The 14,905-nt window shown below is 36.6% G+C and overlaps 1 pseudogene; it reads left to right on the top strand.

The window, feature by feature from the left end:
• The first annotated feature begins 10,493 nt into the window (after window positions 1-10,493).
• On the top strand, window positions 10,494-11,639 carry LOC127646117 (coiled-coil domain-containing protein 14-like; annotated as a pseudogene).
• The last annotated feature ends 3,266 nt before the right edge of the window (window positions 11,640-14,905 follow it).

The raw sequence follows: 14,905 nt of genomic DNA, 5'->3' as shown, positions 1-14,905 counted from the left end.
CTTACTTGTGCAGACATACTGACCCTTATCATAGATACTATGACACAGTTGGTTTAATGAATCATGGTCTTTTAGGCTGTCACCACATCAGACAGTAGAAATGTTGTTGAAGTTAAATTCGCTAAAATATAATTGCTGGATATAATGAAATTTGAATGGATTTATCTACAACATTTCTCTAACTTAAATGTCTTTGAAGTCTTTAGTGTATCAGCCAAGGATTTGTCACTTAATATAATTTTGTATCATGTTATTATGAATGAATTATATAATATTACATTATTAATATAGTAATATATGTATTATTTTATTATTAATGAAATGCATAAAATAAAAACGTATAATGGGGAAATAAAGACACAAGAAAAAGTTTTAATATTAAAATATAAGACATATATGTGTGTTTGTTAATTTGTAAGACAGTTAATTCTAGAGCTAACACGCGCCAATATCATGTTGGCAATATCACATCGCAACGAATTGTCAGTAAACGGATGATTATTTTGTCGCTCCATCTCCATAGAAACGCTTTCCGGGCGTCTGAAGCCTTCATGGGCGTTTATCCTGTTTGGGAAAGCGATTGGTTATTGTTCAGATGATTGACGAAAAAAATGACAAATAAATAAAAGGTTTATGAAGGGCGTTACCATAATGCACCAATGAAAATAAGAGGAGAAAATAAACTGTATTTCTATTGGTCAAAAACATTCGTCTTCCTTTTTGAAAGGCAAACTTAGCGCTTGCATGGTGGCAATTTTGCTTTGTTTTCCTTTTAATATTTTTGTTTTTAAATTAGTACGGATTGATTTTACATTTGTGCTTTACGATTTTGTTTAGGTATTCAGCCCCAATATATACCAAAAATGCAATGGTAAAACGTTATTAGACCCTTATTATCATGAAAAGATATTATCTATGTTTGCTGCATGGTTGGTGATTTTTACAGATTTATTCAAAGTTAGATCCAACATGGCAAGACATGGAATATCAAGACCAAAGGTAGTAGTTGCAGTAAACTATATGGTTTATGCCATATATATATATATGTATATATGCATGCATGCCATGCCATGCCATGCCATGTTTTGTTTTGTACCTAAAGCAAAGTGCCTCTAGCAGGCTTACAGGCTCTGGAAGGGGACACATTCTCAAGAAAAATTAAATGAGTAAAAGTCTACACTGCATCACTTTTAGACACTTTAAAATAGGTGAAAGAAACAAACTCAATCTGGTGCCTGGTTTAGGGTTACTGGGAGATCTGTGCCACCTCTTGTACCAGCATATTCCCTTTATTCTACAGACTCGGAAGATCAGGTAAAGGAATCGCACATCTTTTAAGTCTTGGGAAAAATTTCAGTAAGTGTGTTAATGAATTGGATAAAATGGAGACTTGATATATTCAAGCTCTTGTTTCATTCTTTCCCATTTAAAATTGTATACAGGTGACAACAGTTCACAAGGGCCTGGACTAATGAGCTGCTTTACTCAATGGGACATTTCAAGCTGAACAAGCTGGTGTGATATTCATTTTACTAAACTCAATCTTCATTTTTCATGTTTAGCAATTGTGTAGTGATAAGATCGCTAATATTCACTCAACAGATTCGAAGCCCAAACCACAGGGAATAAAGACATCTCCTTCAAATCTAAACCCAATAATTTATCAAGTAAGACTGCGATAGACAATAAAAAACATGGGAAGAAGGGAAACACGGCTGTTCATGCAAATAAAAGGCCAGGTAATGGCCCCAAACTTCATTATTATTATTTTAGAAGTCTCTTGTGAATACAAAAAAGGAACAAAGTTAGATTTTCCTTTTATTGAAAATTCAACATTATCAACATTCAAATGCCTCTTTGGATATCATGTCTACATTTGATTGCTTCTAGTATAATGATTACATGTATACACTCACTGAGCACTTTATTAGGAACACCTGCACATCTACTTATTCATGCGATTATCTAATCAGCCAATCATGTGGCTGCAGTTCAATGCATAAAATCATGCAGATACTGGCCAGGAGCTTCAGTTAATTTTCACATCAACCATCAGAATGGGGATCTCAGTGATTTCATCTGTAGCATGATTGTTGGTGTTAGACAAGCTGGTTTGAGTATTTCTATAACTGCTGATCTCATGGGATTTTCACACACAACAGTCTTTAGAGTTTACTCAGAATGGTGCCAAAAGCAAAAACATCCAGTGAGCGGCAGATCTGTGGACGGAAATGCCTTGTTGAAGAGAGGTCAATGGAGAATGGCCAGACTGGTTCGAGCTGACAGAAAGGCTACGTTAACTCAGATAACCACTCTACATTTGTATTGAGCACAATAGCATCTCAGAATGCACAGCATGTCGAACCTTGAGGTGGATGGGCCACAACAGCAGACCACCATGTCAGGCTCTTTATTAGGGCCATAGTGTTCCTAATAAAGTGCTCAGAGGGTGTTTATTTGTACAGTATGTATATAAAAACAAAAAGACTTATATATCAGTATAGTTTGATAATTACAGTATATATCCCTTTTTATTTTATATAGGTACGGTTCAAAAGAATCTTGTTGTTCTGGGAATGATTTACACTTTCACACCAAACTACATTAATCTCTTGAAGAAAGAATGTGTCTCCTTCCTTAGCAGTATAATTGCTGCATGATCCCATGGTGTATATATTTACATACTATTGTTTGTACAGATGAACGTGGTTCCTTCAGGCATTTGGAATTTGCTCCCAAGGATGAACCAGACTTGTGGAGGTCCATTGATTTCTGTTGATTCTCCCATGATGTCAAGCAAAGAGGTACACATCCAATTCAGTACACCACCTATACACAGGTACACATCCAATTCAGTACACCACCTATCAGAAGCTAATTGTCTAAAGGCTTGACATCATTTTCTAAGCATCTGAGACAACCGAAATAGATAGAATAACTGTGGCAAATCTTCCAAGAAGCTTGGAATATCCTATCTGACAACAACCAAGAAAAACTGTATCCAGGTGTACCTAGGAGAATTGGTGTTGTTTTGAAGGCAAAGGTGGTCATACCAAATATTGAATTTTTTATGTTTACTGGACTTTGTATGAAATTAATTGAGAAATGAAAACTAATTATGGCATTATTTTTGAAGACATCCTCACTATGCAACATTTTTCCCAAGTGCCTAATTTATATATATATATATATATATATATATATATATATATATATATATATATATATATATATATATAAATAGCCTTCTGCACCTAGCACTTCAGTCATCTGGAAGTACTAGCTGTCTTGAAGGCTTAGCATTCTGAGGTAGTGAATCGCCACATTCTGATTCGATAGGACAACATGACAGTGGTAGCTTACATAAATGATGTGCCCCGCTGGGGTGAATGCCATTCTGCAAACTACAGCACTGTCCACGAGATGCCTCTATGCGGCAAGTGGCATGTTTTTACAAATTGGTGCTCTTCACGTTGTGAAGACTCAGTGAACTGCTCCATAGCTGAGATCCTTGTTTTCCTCCAAGAGTGGCTGGACATGGATCTCACCACATCGACGCTTGGGTAGCAACTATTTTGGCATACCACTCCTCGGACGCTGGCTCCTCCATGTGCAGAGATGTTCTATTTTTTTAGTTCCTCAAAAGAGCGAGGCACTTAATCCCCCTCACCCTGCTACAGCCCCAGCTTGCAATTTAAACTTGCTTCTGAATGCGCTCACAAGCCCCCAGTTCGAACCATTGGAATTTGTTGAGTAGCGTGTACTTTCTGGTTCTGGCCTCAGTTAAAAAAGTGGGTGATATACAGGTGCTGTTGGTTGATAGCTCATGCCTGGTATTTGGGCTGGGTCTTTCAAAAGCCACCGTCAATTCAGAAAGGCTATGTGCCTAAGGTTCTATCCATGCCCTTCAGGACTCAGGTGGTCCACCTTCAAGCCTTCTTTCCCCCTGTCCCTCAAAATCCTCTCTGTCTAAAGCGCTTACTGTGCCAACACACAACAGGTGAGCCCAGGCCCTTTTTATTATGGGCGGACTACCAGATATATGTTTATTTTGGTAAAGCCACCTGTATATATGCTGTTGTTAAAATGATCCCCCTTAGAAGTCACAAGCACTTCCAATAAGCAATACATTTCCTTTCCATACCTTTGGTTGTGAAGGGATTACATTTTGATTGTGTGTATTTATATGGTTCATTTAGATTCACAGGCTGAGATTAACTTCCATCTGGTTTTCACCATGTGGGGTTATTGATTAATTCATACACTTGAAGATATGTCTTTAATAAGTTACCATCCTGTAGGCCTGTGACTTGCTATTCTTTTTCAGGTTTTTATACCTCAGGGAGTATGATGAGTTGATACTATGTATACTGTGTGTATTATCTGACTCTTATATATATCCCCAGCATAAGATTACCTACCATGTGGGGTTATTCATTATTATATACACTTGAAATATGATTTTAATAAGTCACCGCCTGGCGGGACTGTGACCTAATATACATATTAATTTACAAGTGTTTATACCCTGGTGTATCTCTTGAGGTATGACATCATGTAGTGCGGTGTGATGGGACTCCATTCCCCAAAGTGTTTCACCGCAATGTCGAGTGAACTGAATTGATAAGGAACGTCTTCTAGCCCTTCAGTTAGAAACTTCTGAAGAAATGTTGATTGAGCACCTGCTTATAAAGGGCAAATGTGCGCCTTAAAGGGCAGGGATCAAACACCATTGCCAATCATAAGATTGCCGTTATGATTCAAGGGCTTCATCTAGGTCGTCGGAGAAGGAATTCCCCGAAGAATTTCACCGCAATGTCTCGTTCCATTCATCTCAGGGAACCAAGGTTACATGTGTACCGGAGACATGTTCATTGCATCTGTACTGTGAGATTAAACAAAAAATAAAGCAATTTCTGAATTACTAAATAGTTATTTTTTTTCTGGGATAATAGACATAAATAATAAGATGTTTATAGAGAGTGGGATATTGAAATCTATTATAAACTTAAACATCATTAAATGTAATTTACATGAGGAAAGTGTTGCATGCCTGTTATGCATGGTTAACTTGCATCAAGACGTCTTTCTTTTCATTCAATGAGTGTGTAGTTCAGTACAGTATTTTATGTTGACACATAAAAGACTTTATTGTAAAAAAGATTGTGATGTTAAATAGGTTCATAGTGCATTTCCAACATGTTTTCCACTGTGTGGTAGGCTGCACGCCTCATCTTTCCTCTCACTCCGGCGTCAGGATGCAGCAGCACAACATGCACGGCTCACATGCTCAGTCTAAAACCATAACCTGAAGACACAGTTTGTGTCTGAAAATGGGAAAATGCTGCATTTGGAGGCTGTATAATGAGGTTGGATGAAATAAGGTGTTTTTTAAACTGTTCTGAGAACAGTTTTCTTAAGAGTTCCATTCATCCAAAAACAAGGTCGGTTAAACCATTAACTGATTAGGCAGCAAGGCAGCTGCCTATGTTTTCTGATGCAGCCAAAGTTCGTATAAAACAGCCCTAACAAATGTGTAGCTCCGATCTTGGTGTCTTCCGTCAGTGTTGTTGATTTCATCGTTGTTGCTATTAAATCATGCGGGCCAACAATGAAAAATGGTTGATACAAGATGACGTCACTAGGGGGGTTACTTTTGTGAATGCGAATGCAAAAGAGGAAAAGTCTCCACGGGTGTTCCGTTTCTCATCTAGAAATTACTAAGGGTAAAGTACTGGGACTGTTTGTGGGAAAGGTGCTATTGTCTCAATGTGGAACCATGTGAACAACTGTTTCTAGCCGGACTCATGAAAAGTCCTGTGTGCTTCTACTCATGGAAGTTCCATCAAACCAGCCAATCTGATTTGCGCTGAGTAGTTTGATAAGGCGTTTTCCAATTTTGCATGCTATGTGCATCAGATGGTTAAAGCACAGACTGTGGGCAGTCCTTGGGTGTGCCGTCTGAGGCTGACACTAGGCTCTAATTACAGTGCCGTCTTTCAGTTGTCTCCTGTGTTCTGATATCTAGACCTGATTTATGAAAGCTGATACCCTATTTCAAACCTGAGATGGGTATCTACTTCACTTTCAGTAACATAATCATAAATGGACTGGCGGCTTGATGTTGCTGAGTCCAGAAACCCTGGGATAGAGTTGCTGGTTTTGCAGGATTTTGTGCAGATTTTCCCTTTTCAGCACCAACATCCAGGCTGAGATCGCACTTGCCCTGCAGCCTCTCAGGAGTGAGAATGCACAGCTTGTTAGGTCAGCGAAGGTTCTAAGGATCTTAGTCTCTGGGTCTGGCCTATGCCATGAGTGTAATGATGGAGTTTACTCATTCAGCCTGACTTCAATTATGTTGTTTCTTTATTTACTTGCATTTCAATCAGTTGTGTATTAGTATATTTGTGATTTGTGTTCATGTACGTGTCTTCCAAATGTTTGCAAATACTCAATCAGCAGTTATTGGAGAGGGAGTGAGTTGAACAGCGGGCCAGGCCTGTGGACTGCAACATGGAGGGTGTGCAGATCCATTTCTAATGAATACTCTAAGAGACAACTTGTCTCTCTCTGCTTTGTCTATCAAAGAATACATCATGTGAAAGAGTGAATACACACTAAAAATGTGGTCTTTGAATCTAGTCTTTCGTTTTCTGTCTAGCGAAGTGGATGTATGTAAACAAAACCTATGTGTGTGTCAGTTAAATGCGAGCCGTGGAGAGCTTGAGGGTATGGAACAGGAGAACGTGTGTATACAGAAAGCTGTGGAGGACCAAGAAAGTGACCTGCATCAATACAAAGAGCTGTGCGAGTTTGAAAGCAATCGCCTAAGGCTGGGTATGAGTACTTTCTGTCAGTTTTTTATTTTTTATTTATATATAAATATAAATTCATGTTTTTATTTGGGAATGAAGTTAGACACTTTTTCATTTGTACTTTCAATTTTTGCATATACATTTTCATGTACTTTTATATAGGATTGTCGTAAGAAAGGACAATAAAAATGAAAATATAAGGAGAATCTTTCACCTAAAAATAAAAATACTGACACCATTTACCCTCATGTCATTACAAATCTGCATGACTTTCTTCTGCGGAACACAAAAGGAATATTTTGAATGATATGCACTTCAGAATTTTTTAATTATTAAAGATACATTTTCCTGTTTGGCCGATTTGCTTGCTTGCTTGCATGTGAAGCGTCTGAGACATGTAAACGAGCAATCACAGTCCTTTTTTTTTGTTACGTGCCATGGTGCTACTACAATAATAGACCGGTGTGCAACAACAACCTCTCATTTAAACGGTCTGCATATCAATCCCACGGCAGACACATATGAGCTCATAATATTAAAGTGCTTGTGTGTTTCACTCTCCCTATCCCTCCTCAACTGTTCCCTGTAACTTTTACGGTCTTATCTAATGAGAAAACGGCAAACATCAATAAAACTACTATACTGTCTGCAAATATGCAGATACCTCGATTAAACAAATGTAACAAACAAACCTCACAAAACATGAGCAAATCCAGCACGCTCTGAACGCTCATTTCTTCCTCTAAAGCACGTTTTCTATCAGCCTCTTTTCAACAGTTCCCTGTGACTTAACTTTCTTGTCTAATGATAAAAAGACAATATCATGAGCAAATAGGTGGATGTCTAATTTAAACAGATGTAATTAACGAACCTTGTGAAAATCTAGCCTTTTCTTACCATCAAGTGCTCATCTAATAATATCTTCCTTTGAAGTGCATATTCTATCAGCCAGAAACAGAACTTCAGGATCAAAAGTCTGATTCACAAATCATTACGGTCTGTCCATGACAATCCAAGCAGACAATCCAGGCCATTTAAACTGCCAGGAGACTGCTGCTCCCTGGATCCACATGACCGCGTACGTGGAACTTTAAAGTAAAAGGGCTTCACGTCGATTCTGTCTTTTGTGAGAAATTGCTATTACTAATGCGCACATGCCATCCATGGTTGCTGGACTAATGTGTGTACTGTTATTTACTTCTTCCTAATATATTAACAATTTCTTCATGTGAAAATAAATTACAAAGATTTGATAACTAAACAGAAATCTGCTATCTACCATTTAAAATTTTGTTATTTTTAAAGATAATTTTTTACAAATTAAAAGTTTTGTGTGAAATTTTGTAAATAAAGTGCTAAATAAGAGTATTTTCATTTGTTAGCAATTTTATGTTTATGTTATTTACTATATTAAATTGTGTGACATATCAGCATTGTATCGGCCTATCGGCCACCCTGATCTCTGATTATCGGCATCGGCCATTAAAAAAATCCATATCGGTCTACCACTATTGAAAATATAATTTAAGAAATTCCTTGTTGGTTGAATTAAGTACAGTTGCATAGAGAGTCTCTATAACACTTAAAGCACCCAGAAGAGTAATCAAATTGGTTCACGTGCATTATATTCCAAGTTTTCTGAAGGCATACAATCAGTTTGAATGACGAACAGAATGTAATTTTAGTAGTTATTCACTCACATATCTAATCAAATTTAAACAGTAGGGATTGGTAAAAGTATAGGTCTTCATTTGAACGTTCTCGATTCTTAAATCCCAAGATCGACATTTAACTCTGTGCACATCCCTCCACTATAATGAGAGGAAATCACTCTCGTTTGCAACCAAATTTTGTGCTATGTGACTTAAATGTATATATTTGGCAACTGGCTGGTAAATGTTTACATTTCACTCATCAGTATTTGTGTAGTATAGTGGTGGAGTAAATAGCAGCAAGATCCTTTCACTACTTGTTGAGGTAAGTTCTGTGTAATGCGTGTGTGTCCAAAGACGAGATCCACGTGACCCATTTGTCATTGAATAATGTCTCTTTTGATACCCTTTATGTTCTCTATAGTCAATTGTTGATCAAAAATAACCAGAAATATAATATACATTTCATTCTAATCATGTAATGATGGGAAATGTCGTTTTTTTTTGGCACAGATAAGAAAAAGCCGATAGTGTCTCTTGTGAACGTGTGCTAATCTAAGTTTTGTTAAATAAACCGTACTGGTTTTAGCACATGTTAGACAAATAAATACTTGTAAATATTACAAATTATGCAATTGAACAGTAAACATTTAACAAAAAATAGTATATGAAATATAATATATTATTTTCTTATTGAATACATGGATTTTGTTTATTTTTAAAAAGCCAAAATGTGACCAAATTAATGAAAAACTAATAAAATATAATTTGTAAATTAGTAATTTCATAATGTACCTGGTTAGAAGGTTCCCTGTATAAATAACAGCATTAGCTGGGAGAGAATATCTTTCATTTGTTAGCAAAAGGGACATTATGACTGAAATATACCCATATGAATCGATATCTAATCAAACCAAAATCGAATCAAGAGTTTGTGAATCAGAAATGAATCAGGAAATCTGTATTAATACCCAGCCCTGGTGAATGGAGCACAAATCCAAAATGGTGAGTGTGACCAGTCAAAATTAACCTCAAATTAAATTAAATTGAACCTCACTTTAATAAGTGGAATTCATCCAATGATTACATTTTCTTTTGTGTTCCGCAAATGAGAAATTATTCATAATGAGTTTGGAGTGATATGAGGATGAGTACACGATGACAGAATTTAAATTTTTAGGTGAACTATTCCTTTAAGACATATCATTATAGCATTTGTCACATGTTACAAGATACGATGTCTTTTTATAAAATATTCATAACTACAAATGTATTGATGTTAAAATTATAAATACTTTTAGGCCTCTTTATTTAAAGAATAGTTCACCCAATTTAAAACCCAAATTTAAAATCTCTCATCATTTACTCCCCGATTTGCCATCCTAGATGCGTATGACTTTCTTTCTTCAGGAGAACACAAATGAAGATTTTGAAAATCATTTCTCAGCTCTTTTGGTCCATACAATGCAAGTGAATGGGTGCCAAAATTTTGAAGCTCCAAAAATTACACGGGTCAGTATAAAGGCAATCCATATGGCTCCAGTGGTTAATTCAATGTCTTCTGAAGTGATTTGATTTGGTGTGGGTGAGAAGCAGATCAGTCAAAATTTGTTACATTTGACTAAATTCTCCTCTCTGCTCAGTCAATCTCCACTTTGTTTCACCTTCACATTCTTCTTGTGTTCAACATTTCATCAACATTTTGGCAACCGTTCACTTGCATTGTATGGACTTACAGACCTGGAGGAGACTGTATGAGTAGATATGGATTTAACCACTGGTGGATTACCTTTATGTGCTTTTTGGACCTTCAAAGTTCTCACCACTATTCCCTTTCATTGTATGGGTCTATAGAGATTAGATATTCTTCTAAAAATCTTAATGTGTTCTGCAGAAGCTAGAAAGTCATACACATTTGGGATGGCATGAGGGCGATTAAATGATGAGAGAACTTACATTTTTGGGTGATCTATCCCTTTAATGTTGCGTGTGATTTTCACATTACATATTCTTGCAGAGTTGAATGATGTATTCATGGAAATATAGAGCTGCCAATGTAAACTCCAAGGGTGTGTTGGAGTTTACATTGCTTCCCTCTGAGTCTCCAGCAGAGGGAAGCAGAAATCAGCAGACTGCAGGAGGTCATCAGGTAAGTCAACTCGATCTCAATAAAATTATATCTTCAAATGTAATTCGAAAAATATATCATGTGAACGAAGATGTGGGTCAGATACTGGTGGGTTTTACCTCTGCTGGTTCTTTCATGAACGGGAATCTGCAGAGAACGCAGTCAAAAGACATTGCCAAACATTCTCCACATTCAGATTTGTGTCAACCAAATTTTCAGCTTACAAAGAGTGCTCTCGTTTTGCATGAAAATGCACAGAGAGGTACTGCTGTATTAGACCAACTTTCAGACTCTGTAAAGACCTATCTTCAGACCCTAGATGGGATTGGACCGGCCTCTCCTCTCCAAAGAGTCCATGTGAGGTCCCAGACAATACAACCAGCTTCCTCTGGACAGTCTGATGTTGGAAAAGAAAGCTTTATATTATCAGATACTAAGTCTGTTCACCAAAAGTCAGGGATATACATGAGCCAACCCTAGAAATCATAGATGAGAATGTGACACAGTTATTACCACAGAAAAGAACAACTTTTGCCCCTTTAAGAGAGATGCCAATGGACCAGCTTTCCACTGGGGTTGCTCAAAGTAAACCTCACTTTCAGTGTAATGGGCTGATAACAGCCAAGTGTCAAAGAGAAGATTTGGATGGGCCGTTAGGGCTGAAATATCTGGGACGTGCTTTTGAAAAGCTTGGCATCTCAGATGTGCTCCACACTCAGAGCCGAGATTTGCTTTCAGATAATCATGGTGTGGCCTTGCAATTAAATCAGAAAAACAATGGCCTGGATGATCACAAGATGCAATCCCAGAAAGCCCGTCGGTGCCTAAGGAGAAGGGTATTCAGTCAGCATACACTGGGCGGCACTCAGTGTGGGGAACACCTTCTCCTCTTGTGATGTTAAGTCTTTAGTATCTGATTGGAGTATAAACTCCTGGTCTACGTTTAACATGCATGATGAGCAGAGTTTCAGGGAAGGCCTAGCAGCACTAGATGTCAGCTTAGCAAGTCTGCAGAGGACTTTAAAAGCTTGTTTAAATAAATGACAATTTGTACTTAAAAGTTTGCTGTGTATTTTTATTTTAAATGTGATTTTGTGTGTGTAATTTATGGATATTTTACCTGTCTTTATTTTTTTATTCAATTTAAACTTTGAAAATTTTTATTATCATTGTTTATCTTTGTTTTGGGTGGTTTTATGACTATACCTGAATGAACTATGCATAAATGGACGAATGGAAAAGAGACCTGAATCTGCATATATTTCAGTCACTTAAATGAATGTTCTTCTAGCTTCATGGAGCATTCAAGTCATGTCAGAATGATTGTATTTACGAGTAAAGTGCACATGAATTGTAATCTAGTACAGATGACAAATTACATAACTAAAATTGTAGTCCGTAACACAATCTCTTGGATAACATTTGTAAGGTAATCTAATTTGATTGCTTTTAGATTACTTCTGACCTATTTCTTGTTTATTTGAAATATTAAAATCATTCTAAATCAGCCTACAGCTGAAATACATTTGGCAAGTCTTTAAATTGTTTCAAATGGAGCGGGGTTGGGGTTGGAATTACACATACAGACCTGATACTAGCCACCAGACATAATTGCATTAGTGCGGTAACGTTTTTTAAATTTTTGCTAATTGCTTTTGTACCCTTCTTTACAAATGTACATTTATGCACTTATGCGACAACTTTTGAGACTTTATTTTTCTTCATATTTTGGTCCATTAAAGGAATATTCCAGGTTCAATACAAGTTAAGTTCAATCAACAGCATTTGTGGCGCAATTATGTTGATTGTCACAAAAAATAATTTTGACTAGCCCCTCCTTTTCTTTAAAAAAAGCAAAAATCTGGTTTATTGTGAGGCACTTACAATGGAAGTGAATGGGGCCAGTTTTTGGTGGGTTTAAAGGCAGAAATTTGATGCATTTTATTTTATAAAAGCACACATTTCTGTATTATTTGATCTGTAAAGTTGTTAAAATCGTCATTTTTACAGTCATTTACTGGGATTATATGGTTTGCAGCATTACATCATGGCAACTTTACTCAGAAAAGGTTAGTAAGTGATTTTATTACTCTAAATCATAATAACATGCATATTGTTTACGTCATATGGCTATACTTTTAAAACAGTGAGTATTTTAATGTTTATGGATTGGTCCAATTCACCTCCAAGTGCCTCACTGTAACTCAGTTAAAAAATTTTTTAAAAATTAAGAAAAGGGAGGGACAAATTCTGGCAAAAAAAACCAAACAAATGGTAATCTAAATTACGCTACAAATGCTGTCAATTGAGCTAAACTTGTACTAAACCCAAAATATTCATTTAATATAATGTCATATGTTAATGCTCTACATACCTGTAGATGACATGACTACCAAGACAATTTCTGAATAACCTGTTTTGTAATTGGTGGGCTGGGGTGTGATTTTTGGATTGTGAATTTTAGAATATTATCTACAGACTATATTAATTGCTTTTTATTTCAAAAGAGGAAGACACATCCTTTTCCCCATGATATGTCTTCTCTTAAATTTAGTTGTTTACTTGTATTTATATTCTTCATTATTAATTTATTTACTCAGCATAATTTTAAGGAGTCCTCTGAGGAGAGGGAGAGAGCAGCACGTATAAACCAGGCCGCCTGGAAAGCCCATCAAACCAGGAAAAGACTTCAGAAACTAGCCAGAGCTGTTGGCACATTACAGCACAGCTTTAGGTAAGGAAATGATGATCCTCCCCATGCTCGAATATGTCTACTTTCCTTCTATATATAGTAGCCAAATGTCAAATGAGTATGATGACAGTCTTTTTGGTCCCACTTTATATTAGGAGTCTTTATCTACTATGTACTAACATTAAAATACATCCAATACAAAGTAATTATTGTGTAACAACATATTGTGCAAGATTCTCACTAGATTCACATTTGCATCTATTGAAGTTATGGTATGGGTAGGTTTAGGGGTAAGGTTAGGGTTTAGGTAAACAGTGTAACTACAGATGTAATTAATTGCAGGTATTTTAAATGTAAGTTCAATGCAAAAACAAATATGTCCATTGCTCTTATAAGTACATATTATCAAATGCTTAAGTACATGTAGCCAAAGACATGTAATATAAAGTGGGTCTATTTTTTTCTTACACCTATTTGCATACTGAATTGAGATTCATCTTTTCTTTCTTGCATCTGATTAACCATGTAAGCGGAGGTGGCAATAGGAACATGCTGAGAGACAACGTGTAGAAGAGGAGTTACGTCATCAAGTATGTCTGCAGTTCCACCAACGTCAGCTTCATCTTATGGAGATACTACCTGCACATGCACAATTTCACACAAAACCCTGAGGTAAAAGGGAAATAAGTGTGCAAAGTAGTTAAAGCTGTAAATGTCCACCTCTCCCAGCCCAGGTGGAGAGATACTTGGAGGAGTTGGAGGCGGCAGCAGCCATGCTGATTCAGAGAGTGTGGAGAGGACACAAAGAGAGACTAAACTTCCAGCAACACAAATACATTCTGAAAAAACACAAAGCTGCTGTCACTTTGCAGAGAGCTGTGGGTGTAGAACTAAAGGCCCTTTCACATGACTCGCGTTAGCATTGCCTAATGCATTGAATCCTATGGAGTGAAGGCTCAGCTTTTTTGAGCAAAGCTGCAGTATGTTTAGTTCCCTTGGGCTGCAATAATCATGAAAAAGTGCTACGAAGTCCTGGTGGGACTGTCAAAGTTTACATTTCACCTTTGACGCTGACCTTTAGTAGCACAAGCCAATACATGCCATTATATATGAAAAGTCTGTCTTTGCAAAGACATGTCCAAATTTGTACCAAGTTTGTGATTTTCACACATGCATTTGCCTCACCATGATGTGACATCTTTTAGGGTACAAAGAAACAAGAAATATTTAAAAACTCACATTTTATGTAGACATTTCATCTTATGATTTCTTATATTTTCCTTATTGTTTCTAACCTCTGTTCTTAAACAATTTTTTCAATGTTTAGTGTGCTCACCTCCCACTTTCTTGCAATCAAATTCATAAAATCACACTACCATGTTGTTATCTGCAACACCTTTCATGTTGAGGTTAAAGTGGCACATTTTGGTCACACCAACCAGTTTGGACACACCTGCTATTTTCCACATTTAGAGCCGTCTTCAAAATTATGAAATATATGAAAATGTTTGCACTTGTTTGCTACTTTTCCTTTACTATCCAGTCTAAATCATCCATAACATTTTTTAAATAATAGTTTTTTATGAAATTAATAAATAAGCACAGTTTCTGAGAACAA

Source organism: Xyrauchen texanus, chromosome 7, assembly GCF_025860055.1.
Source record: "Xyrauchen texanus isolate HMW12.3.18 chromosome 7, RBS_HiC_50CHRs, whole genome shotgun sequence".
NCBI classification, from domain to species: domain Eukaryota; kingdom Metazoa; phylum Chordata; class Actinopteri; order Cypriniformes; family Catostomidae; genus Xyrauchen; species Xyrauchen texanus.
The sequence above is the reverse complement of the archived record's forward strand: the minus strand, read 5'-3'. Positions and strand labels throughout refer to the sequence as shown.